A 15,552-nucleotide genomic window follows, 5' to 3' on the forward strand; every position below is an offset into this window, starting at 1 on the left:
TTTGGCCTAGAACCCTAAGCTAAATATTTCAGGGCTTTTCAGAGCTGTAGCCCATCAAACTAGAAAGGTCTGTTTAAGTGACTACAGTTTTAATAGTAAAACTAAGATATATTACATATACCTGCTATTTCCAGCCAATCAATTGGAAAAATTAGTAAGCAGGTTGAAATTAAAAAAAATTGAATATAGATCTGTAGCAGGAACACGCAAACCAGAGCTATGAGCAGCCCCGTTAAGTATACTCCCAGTGTTACCAGTGCAAAATAACAGGTTCTGCGTCTCTATGGATTCAACAGTAGGACTGTAAAAGTAGGACTAGTTGAAGAAAGAGAAATGATTTTCATCAAATGTAGCATTCTGTCATATATGAAAACTAACATTCTAGCTTATGAAATAAGCAGTTCTAGCTCTCATTGCTGCCAAGAAAAATCTAAATGTGTGGCATAAATGCAGCCGGAAGGCTAAAACCAAAATAGAAGAACCCACAATAAATAGTTTGCAAGTACATCTTGTGGACTGCAAGACAGTACTATGAGCTTTGAACTCTTGGGGCGGGCAATGCCATCCTTAACTTGCCACAGAGATTAGAAAAGTTCAGTGATGAACAATATTTCACTCTCCAGAATAAAAGGCCCATAAAAATGGGGCCTATGACAGTGAGTGGCACATGAATTTTCTAAAAAATGCCAAAGTACATGTATCTAGCCTTATTTGTAATAACAAATTGTAAGTATGCTAAATGCCAGCTATTCCCATCTGCTCCTCAAATCTAACCAGCTCCAATTTCTTAAAGGTGTTGAGCCAAAAGTGGACCTTTTGTATTTGTAAACCAAACTGGATATTAATGGATTCATTTTATGAAATTGTAACTTTAAATTAGGTGCTTGAAGTTTTTTTAACATAAGAACCATGCTCTTCATAATAATGTTGTAATATGGGTGCACTTCATAACACAGGTGTATAGCTTTCCTTAACAGCATCGATGACAGTGAATGTTATTTATTAATCCAATAGCAACTAAAAGTCCCAGCCATGCTAGGTTCTTAAACACACTAGGATCTGTACAAATATAATACTTCCAATCTGTGTATGGAAACCATGCCATCAATAATCCCACACATTTAAAATATTCAATAAATATCAGACTTCTGTTAAAGAATTAAAGACAACAACGCTAGCAAATATGGAGCGGATAGAAGAATCAGGATCACAAATCATCTTGGAGGAAAAATTAAATTAAATAAGCAGTATTTTGTTCACAGTGAAGCTGACAGCAAAACTTCCCTTACTTTCAAAAGATTTGGGGTGCCATCCACTGCTTACGAGCTCACATTTAGCAATTTTATTCTTAATATCTCTTAAGTACAACCCAAAATAGTTAAAGTGACAGTAAAGTCACTGCACAGTCTAACAGAATGAGCCAATATTCTTTAAAATGGACAGATGTGCTTCCACTGCCTTCAGGGGAGGCCTTAAAGTAAAGAAGATTTAATCAAAACACAGAAACGTTAAAAGCTAGACTTGCTAAACAGTTAAAGGGTGAGTACTAAGTACTATGAGAAACCATGGTGATGGACACATTAAAAATACCTGAGACAAACAGAGAGACAGAAATAGGTTGATAGATGAGTAACAAGGTCAAATGGCATCAGTCCACAGGTGATATGTTTTAGGAGCAAGCTGTTGCATAGAAGCATGCAGTAGATTGCTGGGGAGAGGCGGGGGGTGTTCAGGAAAGTTGGTGTATTTCCAAACATTGGTGGAAAGCAGAAACAGCGAGAGTGGGCCAGCCTCCCACAGATCACATCTGATCCATTGAGAGTAGGATTAAATACGATTGCCATAAACATGCATTTTGCCTATTAACATGTAAACTGATGGCAATATGTATAAACAAAAATAGCTGTGTATCAGGCATTTTATTAGGTATCACAACTTTATTAATTTGGTATGTACACAAGGACATAAGTTTAGCAAGGAAAGTACACTGTTAGGGAAGGTGTATCTCTGACCTTTTTTCTTTTCTTAAGAGAAAATAACCGAGCTTGAGAAACTCATGATACCAGTGAACTAGTTTAATAAAGAAAAAGCAAGCTCTGTAGGAAGAACGATCAGGCATTAAGCAGTGATCAAACTAATCATCAGGCAATGTAGGTAAGCGGGGAAGTAGCAGTACACAGCTGACACAAGAGTTGCAAAGAGCCTGCCCATCCGCTTTCACCCCATTTATTTAAAAAACTCTAGTCGAGACAGTGCAAACTAGTGTCACCATATCAACAGACTTTGGCAGTGACAACCCATGTTGAAAAGTGAAATAACGTACAATTTGCTCTGTTAGTACTTTGTCCGCCAGATAAAGAGCAGAACAGGCAGACTGTTTCTAATTCCAGTACAGAATCGCAGAATCACAGAATCACAGAATGGTTGAGGTTGGAAGGGACCTCTGGAGATCATCTAGTCCAACCTCCCTGATCAAGCAGGGACCTCTAACAATCAGTCGTGAAAAGACAAGGGCTGAGAGTCTACGCAGATTGCTACACTCCCAGGACAGGAGGAATAGGAACTAGTAACAGAAGTTGTGTTCTTGCAATTTTTTCTTTCACTGTCTTCGTATACTGATTGTACTGCTTGAAAATAGAATAGTCTTTTTATTATCATGCTCACTAAAATAAAAACCTCTCCTAATTTACAGTGTACCAGTATGGGATCCTTAGTATATTTTCACAATGATTTTTTAAATGATTACTGCATCCTTCTTTAAATGTGCTGTGCATCAACAGCATTTTTTTAAATCATGACTGATTGACTTTCATTTTCTAATTAGCAGAGTTTTAAAAGCTGGGCAAGGGGAATTGTTTTTTTAAACCCTTCAGTGGACAAACTGAAATATAAACTTGAAATGGAAAGCCTCTCTTGCAAGTCTTAGCAGAGATCATATCTTCTTTACGATTAAGAAATGATGAGAAGTATTTCCATGGGTGCAGACTACATATTCTAACAGATAACAACAGTAACTAAACTGTATGGGTGCAGCCTCCATATACACACACTGCCAGTACGACCCAGTAGAGAGTTTTTTAATTATGGTCTATCACTGCTATTGCTGGGGTACAACACAGTCAGCACACTCATTTGGATGTTAAGCTGTGCTCGTAAGTGCAACTGTACAATTGTACTTGTTAAAAGTTGGTGCTCACAATAGAAATAGATAAAATCTCTGCGTGTTGAACCAGGAATAGATCATAGCTCTAGCTATATTAGTTTCCTGCTATCCACCAAATACCAACATTTTAAAGTTCTGTGAAGAGCCAAAAAAGAATTGGAGAAACAAAGCAAGAGATTAATGGATCATTTTAAGCATTTAATGAGAATGAGGGTACATCTTGGACACAGGTCATAAAACTGGCTGAAGACTGACAACAATGCATAATGACTGTGCGAAGGAATCCCCATTATCAAGCTAATAGTCAGGAAAAGATAGATTACGATGGCACAGTATTCACATGTGGCCTCTTGAGGATCATTTCTTAAATGAATTCTTAACATGCAATGCTGCAAAAAGATGATTTGTTGAGACTCGAGGACGATTTCTTTCCCAGATATTTCAATGGTTTTAGCATGGCCGATGACATATTTTCTCCTTAGGTTGTGTACCCAGAAAATAGATAAGAATATATTAAATGGCATGAAAGCATAGTTTAATAAAGTGAGCATCTTACACCATGTTCATCAGGCTTCAATATACTGTAGGGCAAAAATACACATTGCGATAAAGCTTTGAGAAAGACAAAGAGAAGTGCTGAGTACAGGTTTTTCCTACTGAGTCCATTCAACTTACAAGAATCAGAATCACACAGCTGAGCTGTGACCTCATGGCTGGAGCCAGTCTTCATTAGTCCCAAAAGCTATTGTTAATCTTGTGAAAATCCTTGGTGTATTTTGTCCCAGTTAAAACATGAGGGCTTCATATGGAGAACTGGTGACATGGGCTCTGCAAACAGGGAACAGATTATGATATTAAGCTACAGACTCCACTTGTAAAAGTTATCCATGTATGAAAAAAACGTAACAGGAGGCACTGTACAATCTTCCTATCCATTCTAGGGTAGTGTCTGCCAAAACAGCACCAAAAGACAGTCCTAATCAGACCTAAGTTTCTGAAGCCAATTCATTAAAGGAAAAGCAAAGCCTAAAGGCATTAACTTTATGCCACCCTTGCTGAAGCAGGAAAGCAAGGCTGGACTAAAAATTGCTTCTCGTGCCTTCATATAGATTAACAAAAGGGAAAAAAGCAGTGGTTTTGTATTAATTCCTCCACAAAAAGGCCAATAATTACCTGGCCAACAGTTGGCACAGTGAATTGAAATATTTAGCAGAAAACAGGCTTATGCAATCACACTGTTTATTATGTTATTCACATCTGTTTCTCCTCCTCATAATAACTTTGAGTCTACTGACCAGCTGCCTTCATCACCCTATGACTTTGAGCCTTTGGTGATCAATTTCCTCCCAGTCTGACGTCCTGGTTTCATCCCAGTTTCGAGCAGAAGTCACAAAGTTAATTAGGTTCCATGAGTTTCTTGAAAATCGGCAGCTGAATAGTGGAGAAAGACCATATGAGTTCCCCATGGAGAGAATTTCTCACGGAGCTTTGGACTAGTTACAATACATGCTGTCCCTTTGTCATCTTACAGGTCAAAAAAGATCAGTAGGGAGCCAAAGAAGGGACAAGGATCTTATGAGAGGAAGCTAAAGATATTGCTGCAGGAGGTGTTATAGCAGGCCTGAAGGGTAACTGAAGTTTTTTCAGTGGATAAAGTCAGCAGCATTTTGACTCAGCATATAAATCCGTGAGAAATCAGGCGGCATTAATTCTGTTGCTAGCAAAACATTTGTTTTTCTTTTCTTAAATACAAAGAACAGCCTTTTATGTACAGAAGAAAGGATGTGGAGAAACCTCCAACATATGTTCCAGGTATATGATAACACCAAACCTATACAACTTGTCAAAGTGGGATGCATTACAGAGGGGATCTGAATTTGATGCGGTATATATAACGCCCTGAGTCAAAGTCAGCTAATGTCAGTGAGGCCCCATCTGCTGTTTTCAGCAGACTTTGGATCAGGCTCATTGCATGCTGATAAAGGTAAAGTAGAAGGGGGCCTTGAATTCTCATTCTGATTTATGCTGAGTAATTGAATACAAATATAAAGACAATATAAATAACTTCAGAAAGGTCACTTGGCTAGTCAGGCTAAGAAATAAATTTAGAAGCCTTAGGTAAAGGCTTAGACTATCAGAGAAAACACTTAATTTAAAGGCATCAGGCAATTATTTTATCATTATGCTTTTTTAAGAACACCAAGCATCATTCAAAATCTATGGGGTTTTTGCATTTCTAATGTAGTAAACAATCAATAAGGCTTTTCAGTTCTTTTCCTATGGCCTGATCCTACTATTGATCTTAACTCAAAGTTCCTCTTTTACTCCAGTGAAGTCTCACATATGAAAGGACAGCCAGACTCAGCTATAATGAGTTTCTGTATCAGAGTCATTTATGATATATGCAAGATTCCCACTATCTGGGAATAGTATCTGGCAGTCATGTGCTGCTGCATAGGAGCGGAGGGAGCCAACACTCTGCTTACCAGTGTGACCCACTAAATGTCCTTTGGCAGTAACGTATGAACCCATTTGTTAGGAAGTCCAAGGACCAGGGTACCAAAGTCTGAATGTCATTTCCAGAGGGAAGAAAAAGAGATATATAGTTAAATGCATGTGTGTTTCCTTTTTGTTTTGACTCAGCTCTTGTCTTCTAAGAGTTATGAGATATTCTCCAAGCTAGACACTGTATTCAGCTCCTTCTTGCATATTCTTAAAACTTATCTGTTGCTCAGTTGTCACACCCAAATCCTACATATGTACTAAGGATACTGAAACCAATTTTATACTTCCTGACTTGAAATGAAGCAAGCTTTGAGGAAAACCTTTCTCAGACTCCTGAATGGGCTGTGTAAGTAAACCGCAGGATGTACAGAAAGAAAATGATGTGGCCTCCCTTCTCTCCAGATATCCTGAGTTGGTAAAAAGGTAATAAAGCTTTCAGATAGTATTTGTAAAATTATTTCTATCTTGCTTTCTAAACCAGCTGAAAACACAGGGGTCACAAATAAATCTTCAATTAGGAAGCCCAGAATCTGACCTGAAAAGAAATTAAAGCTGTGATTCTTGGTTACTCATTTGGTGCTTGAAGATGGAGCTGTATGAGCTGTCAGGGTAGCCGGCAATGCAGGAACATCTGTATTTCACTGAGGCTATCATATATGCTGTAGAAGAATCAGATCTAACCTCCAGAATATCTAAAGAAGGAGTAGGGCCAGAAGCATGATAACAGTGCAGGGTCCTGCTCAGGATAATTGAGCATACTTAACAGGATGCACTGGGTATGGAGGGTAGCTAGTCTATGTATTGATTAGGTTGTTTGTATTGCTAATATAACCAGTTTACCATGGAGATGCTAAGCCCCTGAGTAAATTTCTCAAAGCCATACAGGAAGGCAATAGCAGATGTCAGACCAGGACAACCAAAATTTCCCAGTTCCTATTCCAGATTAGAGATAGATTAGATAGAGTTAGATTTTGTATATTGGTTACAACAAGAAAATCCAAGCATGTATTACTGGCAGAGCTACAGTTTATTAATCCTACTCTCCCTGAGGAGATATGTTTGAAATGTAAGTCCGTAATCTTCTTCACATGTTTAATTTTAACCAGACAACAGTCCCATTAAGGAAATGGTACTGCTCTCACAGTTAAAGATAAGCACATGCTTGTTTACAGGATTTACTTTTCTTTTTGTAACCAACACATAATCACCTACAAAGTTGGAGAGCCAGTCATTCCTTCAATTTGACCTACAAAGACTATTTGCTTCTAGATACCTAACTGCATCTGTTCCCTGCTTGATACGTGTATGAAATTACTGATAAATAGAAAGACTTCACTGCAGCCAGTGAACATTCTTGGACAATATAAACAGAAGGAACATAATTTTTCCTATCTTGCCATATTTATTCCACTTTAAATTATGTTCCTGGATATCTAAAGATTGGCAGTGAGAAAATGAGTAGGTCTGTCTTTTGAGGCAGAAATCTGCCGTTCAAGGCTGGGAGTGCACATGGCGCACTGTAGAAAGGAAGGGTGCTCTGCTTAACTGCACATCCAAAGCTGTGCATAGAAAGATAATACCATGTCCAAGACCAGCAGGAAAGAGTAGGAAGGACAAGAGAAGTGATTGCATTAATGTCTTCTTTGTCCTGCCCCTTAAGAAATAAAGATACTGTTTTTAGGAAAAGGTGGAGGTATCTAGAGCTGCAAAGAAGGGGGAAGCAGTGCCTGGAACCAAGAGAAAGCGGTAGGGAGCCCAGAGGAGCTGGACAGGAAATGAAAGGAATGCAAGAAATTTAGTCAGGAGCCGAACAGTCTTTGGCAGAAAAATCTTTGATTGCTGCTATATATTCTTTAATTAAAATGGGTCAGGAAAACAGAGAGAGCTCTGCAGTTTAAAGAGGTCTTCAGTTCACCTGGCTGCCTTTATCGTTTGTGGCATAGTGAAAAAGGCAAAAAAAAAAGTTACAGGCTCAATTTATACCAATGCGTGCACTTTTAATTGTCTATACTAGATGTAAAAAGACCAGCATGCAGGCTGTGTTAAAAATGAATGTTACTATACTATATATAGTATATAATATATTATATATACTATATAACGTTATATCCTATATAAGAAGCCAAACAGTCCTGCTATCTAAGGTTTTGTAAGACATTTTATTCCATCTGTGTAAAAAGGAAGACGCATAGAAAACTACCCACACTCCTAGGGGAATAAAGCTCTTTCTGCTCTGGCTTATTAAAGTACCATTTTTAACATAACTGATAATTCGTACTATGTAGCACTTCACAAATACAAACATATTTACCTTCTTATCAGCTTCAGGCGTAGGCATTACCTTCTTAATAGACATAGGCAGGGTGGGGCCAAGCTCAGCATCTCCCTCATAGATCAGTAACCATATGTGGGATAAACTTGACAATTTCCCACCATTTTACAAACGCAAAAATTTAGAAAAAAATGACAGAGAGCACTGGAAGGAAAGCTATAGCAGGGCTAGGACGAGAACACAAGCAATCCTGGTTCTGTTTTTTTCTTTTTTAATGTGAGCTTCTTTCTGTTCATTCCTGTTTTATTAGAGCAATATTAAAGATTTAATCCCATAGCTTTGGCTCACACAAGCACTCCTTTTGCAAGCAGAAGTCTCCCATGAGTTTAGTGAAATTAATGTTGCTATATGATGGGATTTTTAAAAAGGGTCCCAGGTGGAAGCTGCTGCTTGCTGAAGATGGTCTAGTCCCACTGAAGGAAATTCTTTAAGGAATTTTCCATATTACTGAAGATCATCCATGAAGTTAAGATATGGTTACTTGAAACTCGTAGTAGTACTGTAGATTAGAAGCTTTGCACAAAACTTCAGTCTCCATCTTATACTAAAAGGATTAAAAACACTACATCTTGGTTCTTCCTTATAATGGCAGACTCTCATCATTAACTCTTAACATGCACACAAAAGCTTCTGCTCTGCTGTCTGGGGTCATACTGCGGTGTGGTTTTAGAAACCTTAGGAAATGGGACTTTAGGATCAGTTCAGCTTATACCTTTTGGTAAAAACGTACTATTTCTGTAAATGAAGAGTCCTTGTTTTCTCCCTGATAGATGTGCAGGCATGCCTCACTAGCAATTACCGAGGGTCACGGGCAAACAATTTCTACACCTACTGTACATAATAATTGTCATGAGAAATTATCTTCACAGCCTTCTGAGCTTCCCGTTTGCAAACAATGATCTGTACGATAATAATACTTCTATAGCTTAGGGTGCATACACATTAGTCTGGTATATACACAGCTCAAATTTCCAACAGAAGTCAGCATTGATCATCAAAAGTTTATTCCATGCTTCATAGCTGGGAACAAAATACTTTTGGCATGTTTTTATCAACAAAATAGTCATCTTCAGCGCCTCTGGCTGTATATTATTCCTGACTAAATGGACTAAATGGACATGCTACAAGCCTCCTACATTCTAACATATGGCTTTCTGGTACGCTTCAGAAGGAGAAATTAAGCAGTCGTCATAAGTATTAATAGTCTCTATAGTGCTAAATCAAGAAAATTTTGAAGATTTATATCTTATAATATGGTTCCTTCAAGAGATACCTCTTTAAAAACCAGAATATTTTTACATTCAGTATTAAGTATTATTTTCTCTTAATTTCTTGTAATCCTTTAATATGGCAGACATGTACCTGATCATGCTATATCCCGTACAGCAGAGTATGTTTGTGTGCTGCTAAGTGCTAAGACACTTTATATATATGATACCTGTTTTGCCAAGTTGCCTCTCTTTCTCTGTGCAGGCTGTAAGAACATTCTAAATGAAATATGCATTAAAAACACTTTAAAATGTGTGTGCTATCCATAAGAGAGCCACGTAGTGCCTTTTCCTTTGAGTAACCTGTGGCCCCTACGGTCCTTTATGCTAAAATACTGAAAACAGGTGTATCTTGACCCTCTGAAGATCTGATATGAGCTGACTGGATCAAAGGCCAAGGTCACTTGAGTCAAAAGATTGGCTGAGTGATATTATTTTTGTCATGGTTCCAAACTGTTGAGAGGTAGGACTCTGAATCTGGCACATGAGAATCAAATGATATGATAGTCTAGTTATTAAATATGACAGATAGAAAAGGCTGTATGTTGCACAGCTACTCTGTGATTAGTACCCTATACTTTACAATGTCACTGTTCCAAATGCTATAATACTTCCAAGACTCTTTCAAGAACTAAGGCTTTTGAATTTAAAAAGAAACAATAAAAGAAGATGCAGATGAAATCTGGTAAGCCTGTAAGATTTTACAGCTTATATTTCCAAACAGCATTCTAGTTCAGTAATTCAACTGTAAAACTAGTTCTCTACCCCCATTTTTTCCTTAGGACTATCTTTACATTTTTTATTTTGTTTTATTTTAATCAGATAGATGAATAAAATAATATGAAGCATTAGAAGAAAGAGAAACAGGAAAAGTGGCTTCTATCCCCTGATTTTCATTTTCCTTTTGCATTTAAATGCAGCATTTTAAATCTAACTCTATTACCCCACAGAAAAACTATCCAGAGGATTAGGGTGGAACCCCACCAACAATGAGAATGCCCGACTCACCTACCTATCTCAAACACCATCTTTTTAATGTAATCAAAGGTAGGGTAGTTTAACGTTTAGCATGGCATATCAGTAACTCATACAGTCTATCAGTTCATGCATCTGTAAACTGGGTATACATTATTTCTCTCTCCCTGATGTTTTGCAAATGTTTTTAAAATGCTTTGAGATCCACTGATGAAAGACATGCTAGTAGCATTCAGTATCACTGACATGGGCGTCTTGAGTGCCTACTCACATTTTGAAAATATAGCCTTTTGTCTTTAGCAGAAGGCCTAAACCCTAATTAAATGGGAGGATTTTTGTGTGCCGAGGGCTTGCAAAGTATTAGACAAGTTAGCAAAAAAGCCCATCCAGGAGTCCAGGGGGAGAAAAATAAAATGCAATCAAGCAATCTTGCAATCAGCAGAAAAAAGCTAAATAGAAACATATTACATAGCCTGTAACTGTAATAGGCTAACATTGTATTATTTCCAAGATGTAACTGCTGCATACAGTCAGAAGGAAAGGTGAAGAATCATAAAAGGTACACTGAAAAAATGGAAGAGAAATGGAGAACGTGCATTTAAAACTTAGGATTTTATTTTCTTTCTTCTCAGAGAAGGGATGATTGCTTGTTACAGATCATAAAAATGATCATATTAAGACATGTCTGAACGGGCAACAGTTGCTACTGTACTTTAGACCAGAGCTGGAAGGAATGAGTGTTTCTGTTTTGAGTAGAAGTGGGCCCCCTGGTCTCTAAGAATGTGTGCATTATGTATAATAGATACCTGTCTGATATAATTAATTATATTTTTCCTAAATTTAACATTGCCTGAAGGGTAAAATCATTTTGCTTGGTGAAATCCCTCATGCCACACAAAGTCTGTGCGCAAGCCAGATTTAATTGCTGTGATAAAACCACAAGAAAGACCAGGTTTGCATTAAATCTATAACCACATCTAGTGAAGAATAGCTTTAATCACCTTTGAAATGGTGACCACAAGATAATTAAAGGGAAAGTGTTCTCATTAGTAATTATCCAGGAATATCAAATCTCAGTTTATCGTGAAGTCTAATTTAAAATGGCTTGGCATGGTTTTAATTTTTTCCTCTATTTTTGAGGTTCTGAATCTCCTAGAATTTCTTCTATCAGGCTGGGAAAAAATTTAAATTTGCCCCACACAGTTTCACAACCCTCTGTCATGCTTCATTTCCTGGGTCAGCACTAGCAAAAGTGAAGGTATCAGGTAACAACACTGACTTTTCATTGACAACTTTGCCATTTGTTCAGGACAAACTGAAATCCTCATTAGAGACAGTAATGCTGATATTGCTCTGAGATTATCTATATCTGTATTTTCTTTCTCCTACCAATAAATCCATCTTCTTGTCCAGTGTTTTTTGTTTTCTCATTGTAACAAATATTTGGTGTCTTGCAGGTATGCTTTCAGTGGAAAAGAGAAGAATAAACATAATTTAAGCAATAACTTGCTTTATTTGCACTTATAGATCAAGATTGCAATGGAGGTTTTCAAAGAGTGTGCAAGACCACCCCTATTCTCCAGAATCAAAGCACAACTAGGCATACTAGGCTTTGACAAGAGTCATCTTCCTTATGAACTGACCCTAATCAAAGACCCAGGCAGAGAGCAAATTCTCTTACTGCTCACATTGTTTCCTCTCTCTGACTTGTATAACAAACCTAATAATACACACCGCATCTCATTAGGCTTAACATTTGCTTCCATGCAAATAAAATGAATTTGGAAGACCATATTTAATAACATCAGACTGCCATAAAGGTACAACTTGGTATGTATAGCAGTGTACACTAGATTCCTCTACAGGAACTTATTTCCCTCTGCATGCTTACTCCATTTTCCTCCTCCTTTGCTCTTTACGCACCTTAGCAAATATGCCAGGAGGGGAGACTCCTGAACTACTTTGGTCTGAACTACTGCCTATGAAATTTCAGATAGCTTGATTTTTGGCTTGGCAAAGTTTGGTGGGGGGCGCTTTCAATATTAGGCTTATAATGAAAGGCTTATTGTAACCTTATCTATGTTATGTGGAAAAGATCAGCATCACTCAATCATAACAAAAATGCAGAAGGCTTCTTTTCTTTCTTTAAATGTAATTTAGTTTTCCTTTCCCCCAAGTCTCATTGTGGGTTCACTGAGCTATGCTCCCCTTCAGGCAGAAATGGAAACCAGAGGAGTTGCATTCTTTCAATCCATTTCTGACAGTGAGTGTGGCTGCATCAAGCTAAGCAGCTAAAGCCTTGCCCATTACTCTGCAGTGCAGCTGTGCAGACCTTAGCTGTTTTGGATCACAGTACTATCATATAGACTTTTCCTGAGATTTCAGTAGGTCTATTGCTGCTGAATTGCACTTGAGAGGCAAATACCCTCATTAAAAAACAACAACAAAAAAACACAAATATCACTAAAAAGCTTTGCATTCAGCTGGTTTTGTGTTGAAATTGGATAATATTGTATAGTTTACACAATACAGAAAGACTTATTTGAACCTGGCCCCAGGTTTGCTTTGAAATGTTCATGAACCATAGCAAAACTTTCAACTGATGTAAAGTGAGATTCAAGTTTGTAATGAAACCAGACCATTTTACATGGATTCAGGTTTCATAACGCAGGTCTCTTGCAGCTGTACTCTCAAAGGAACATATTTCTATCTCAAGATGGGATTTACATACTGTATGCAACTCCCCACACATCCAGGCAAGATTATTACTTTCTTATATAGCTGTAAATCCTAGAGCTTTATGTTATGTCAAGGGAATGGATAATCAGCTCACTAAGGGCCAAATCCTACCCCCTGAACAGGCATGTCAGGGCCCAAGAGGTGAAAGAAATACTGTTCTTTGAGGAGACAGATTAGCAAGGCACAGCCTCCACTGTGGCACCAACGACGCTCCGTTCATACCCTTGTGCTAGGGTTTCTGAGCAAGATTACAATCAGCCTCGATAACCACAGGCAGAACAGTACAGGACTCAGCAGCCGTGCACTGAGCAGACCAGTCTGTTAGTGCATCACATCAAACAGGCACTGACACAGGTTCTTCGTTTCCCTAGAAGCAGTCCCTTCCACTCAAATTTGAAACATATTGGCCAACTAACATGGATAATGTTAAACTATAGCAGGGATAAATAGAAAGCATTAGATTCTGGACTCCAATACTACTCCTTAACACTTAAAAAAAAAAAAAAAGGTGAAAGTAAAATATAAAGCAGAGACCTGTACCATTTTTGATGTTGCTGCAATTTGCCTAATATTGCCCAGATAGCCTGAAGAAGAACCCAATTCTCTGCACCCTCTATCCCCAGTAATATAATACTTTCCTGTTGTCTGCATAGCTCCCCTGACCTGGGTTCTCTTCCATCTTCACCACACGTGGGTGCTCTGAAGGGTTAGCATCCTTTGACACACCAATAAAAAGAGGAAAGACAGAATTTCAACATTTTATAATGAGTGGCATTCTAAAAAGAAAAAGAGATATGAGGAATGCCCTATTTTAAAGGCCAAGGGCAAATACAAGACATTTCCCTGTTCAGCAGCAGCCCTCACATAGGTATAGCTTGTTTCCCGGCAGCCTAAGCATTGCTCACATCAGGCAAGCACCAGAGAGTAGGACATGGCCTTGTTCTGATCTGATCTGATCTCTAACGCTGGGCCCAGTTTCCTTCCTTTGTCATTCTCCCTGCCAAAACAAGGCTCTTGCAACACACCCCTCTTATGCTGTGCGTGGAGGGGTGTGCAGAGGAAGCAATTAACTCCCACAGCTGGCCTAATTCCTACAGGATGGAGAGACAACCTTGGTCCCTTTTCTAGTCAGTTTAAGGATTAACCCCTTCTTCCTCAGGGCCTTGAGGGAGTGTGTGCACCCTGGCACATACAGATTTTAGGTACAGCTCTGTACATATCTGAGACCTGACTTTCAGCAATAGTCCCAGCCTGAATGACAAAGGACTATCTGTCTTTAAACAAAGCATAATATCAGTAACAGATTAAAAGCAAAGTTCTGTGTTTACATTCATTATTGTAGACCTGGTCCAAGTAAATATAATCAAGTCCTTTAGAGATTATCCAAAAGCATAGGGAAGGAAATCAGAACCATATAGTAAAATCTTCTGTCATTCATGTAAATGATTAATATATAATCGAATGATAATATTACAAATAATAATACATGGCACTTATATAGCACCTGCCATCTGAAGATCTCAGCACTTTGCAAACAACTACAAAATCTCACACATGCTAGCAACATGGCTTATGATCTTTTCAGCCTAACCTTTCAAAACTTTACATGCCATATGAGCGTGTTAAAACCAGGAAATGAATATGCCTGTGACTTCACAGAATTTGACATGCTTTCAGGTCTAAATCTGGTGCAAATATGTGCCCACCCTACGTGAATCTGGCCACAAAGTGGCTACAGTTAAGATATTATTGGAGTGATGTATTTAAGTGTGTGTATGTGTGTGCATGCATGTGTGTGTGTGCATTTGCCTGTGTGCATATATATTTAATTATTATCAGAGTTTTCATTCACTTAGGGTCTGTCTTGCTTCAAGGAAAAGGAAAGGACTTACAGTCCCAGAAGTCAGCTCTGCCTTCTGCTACCTGAGACAGAAAAAAGGTGGTATAGCTCTCAAAATGGAGCTGCTGAGACAGAAAAGAGAGTTTGGCCAGGTTAGACAGAAGATTTATCAATTTACTCTTCATGCAGTCTACCACAGGTGCTCACATCAAGCCCAGCCAGATGTAAAATCTAGATCACAAGTTAAATTTCCTCCTGCGGTTATGCTGGCAAACGCACTCGGTGCAAAGAACCCCACACATGTACACCTGATTAGTGTCTGTGAGGAGCAGTGGGCAAATGATGAAGGTACATAAAGTAAAGACTAACAGATTCAACCCATGTGCTGGGCAGATATATTAAAATGTGCAGATTATCATTATGTGCTGGATTTGGAGTATGCAATAGCAATTCCTGTCCAGAGGCGCTGAGAATTAAATGAATCAGACCTGGCCCCCAGCCTCTCATACGACCGTAAAAATGTGCGTCCAGTGACTAAAAGAGGATGGTGGTGGCTCATGGACACGGCACCAGCTTTGGGATCTGAAGGGTTGGAATCTATCCGCAATGTGACCAGTCAACTGCACTGTGTCACCTCAGTTAAATAATTTCTCCCCATATTTCTGCTTTTTCTTCCACTTTAGTGTAAACTCTCTCTACTTTTTAAAATGAAGATGGGATTTTTTAAGGC

General features: G+C 38.4%; 1 long non-coding RNA gene across 2 annotated transcripts in view; it reads right to left on the reverse strand.

Annotated features, from left to right (window-relative positions):
* Positions 1–3,348: 3,348 nt before the first annotated feature.
* The window catches only part of LOC104144442 (uncharacterized), a 60,502-nt gene continuing 48,298 nt past the window's right edge, over positions 3,349–15,552 (reverse strand). For both annotated transcript variants that reach the window (XR_011141648.1, XR_694131.2), the window contains one exon: positions 3,349–3,991. This is a non-coding gene — a long non-coding RNA (uncharacterized lncRNA). The remainder of the gene's footprint in view (positions 3,992–15,552) is intronic.

The sequence above is a fragment of the Struthio camelus genome, chromosome 5, assembly GCF_040807025.1.
Source record: "Struthio camelus isolate bStrCam1 chromosome 5, bStrCam1.hap1, whole genome shotgun sequence".
In the NCBI taxonomy this organism is placed as follows: domain Eukaryota; kingdom Metazoa; phylum Chordata; class Aves; order Struthioniformes; family Struthionidae; genus Struthio; species Struthio camelus.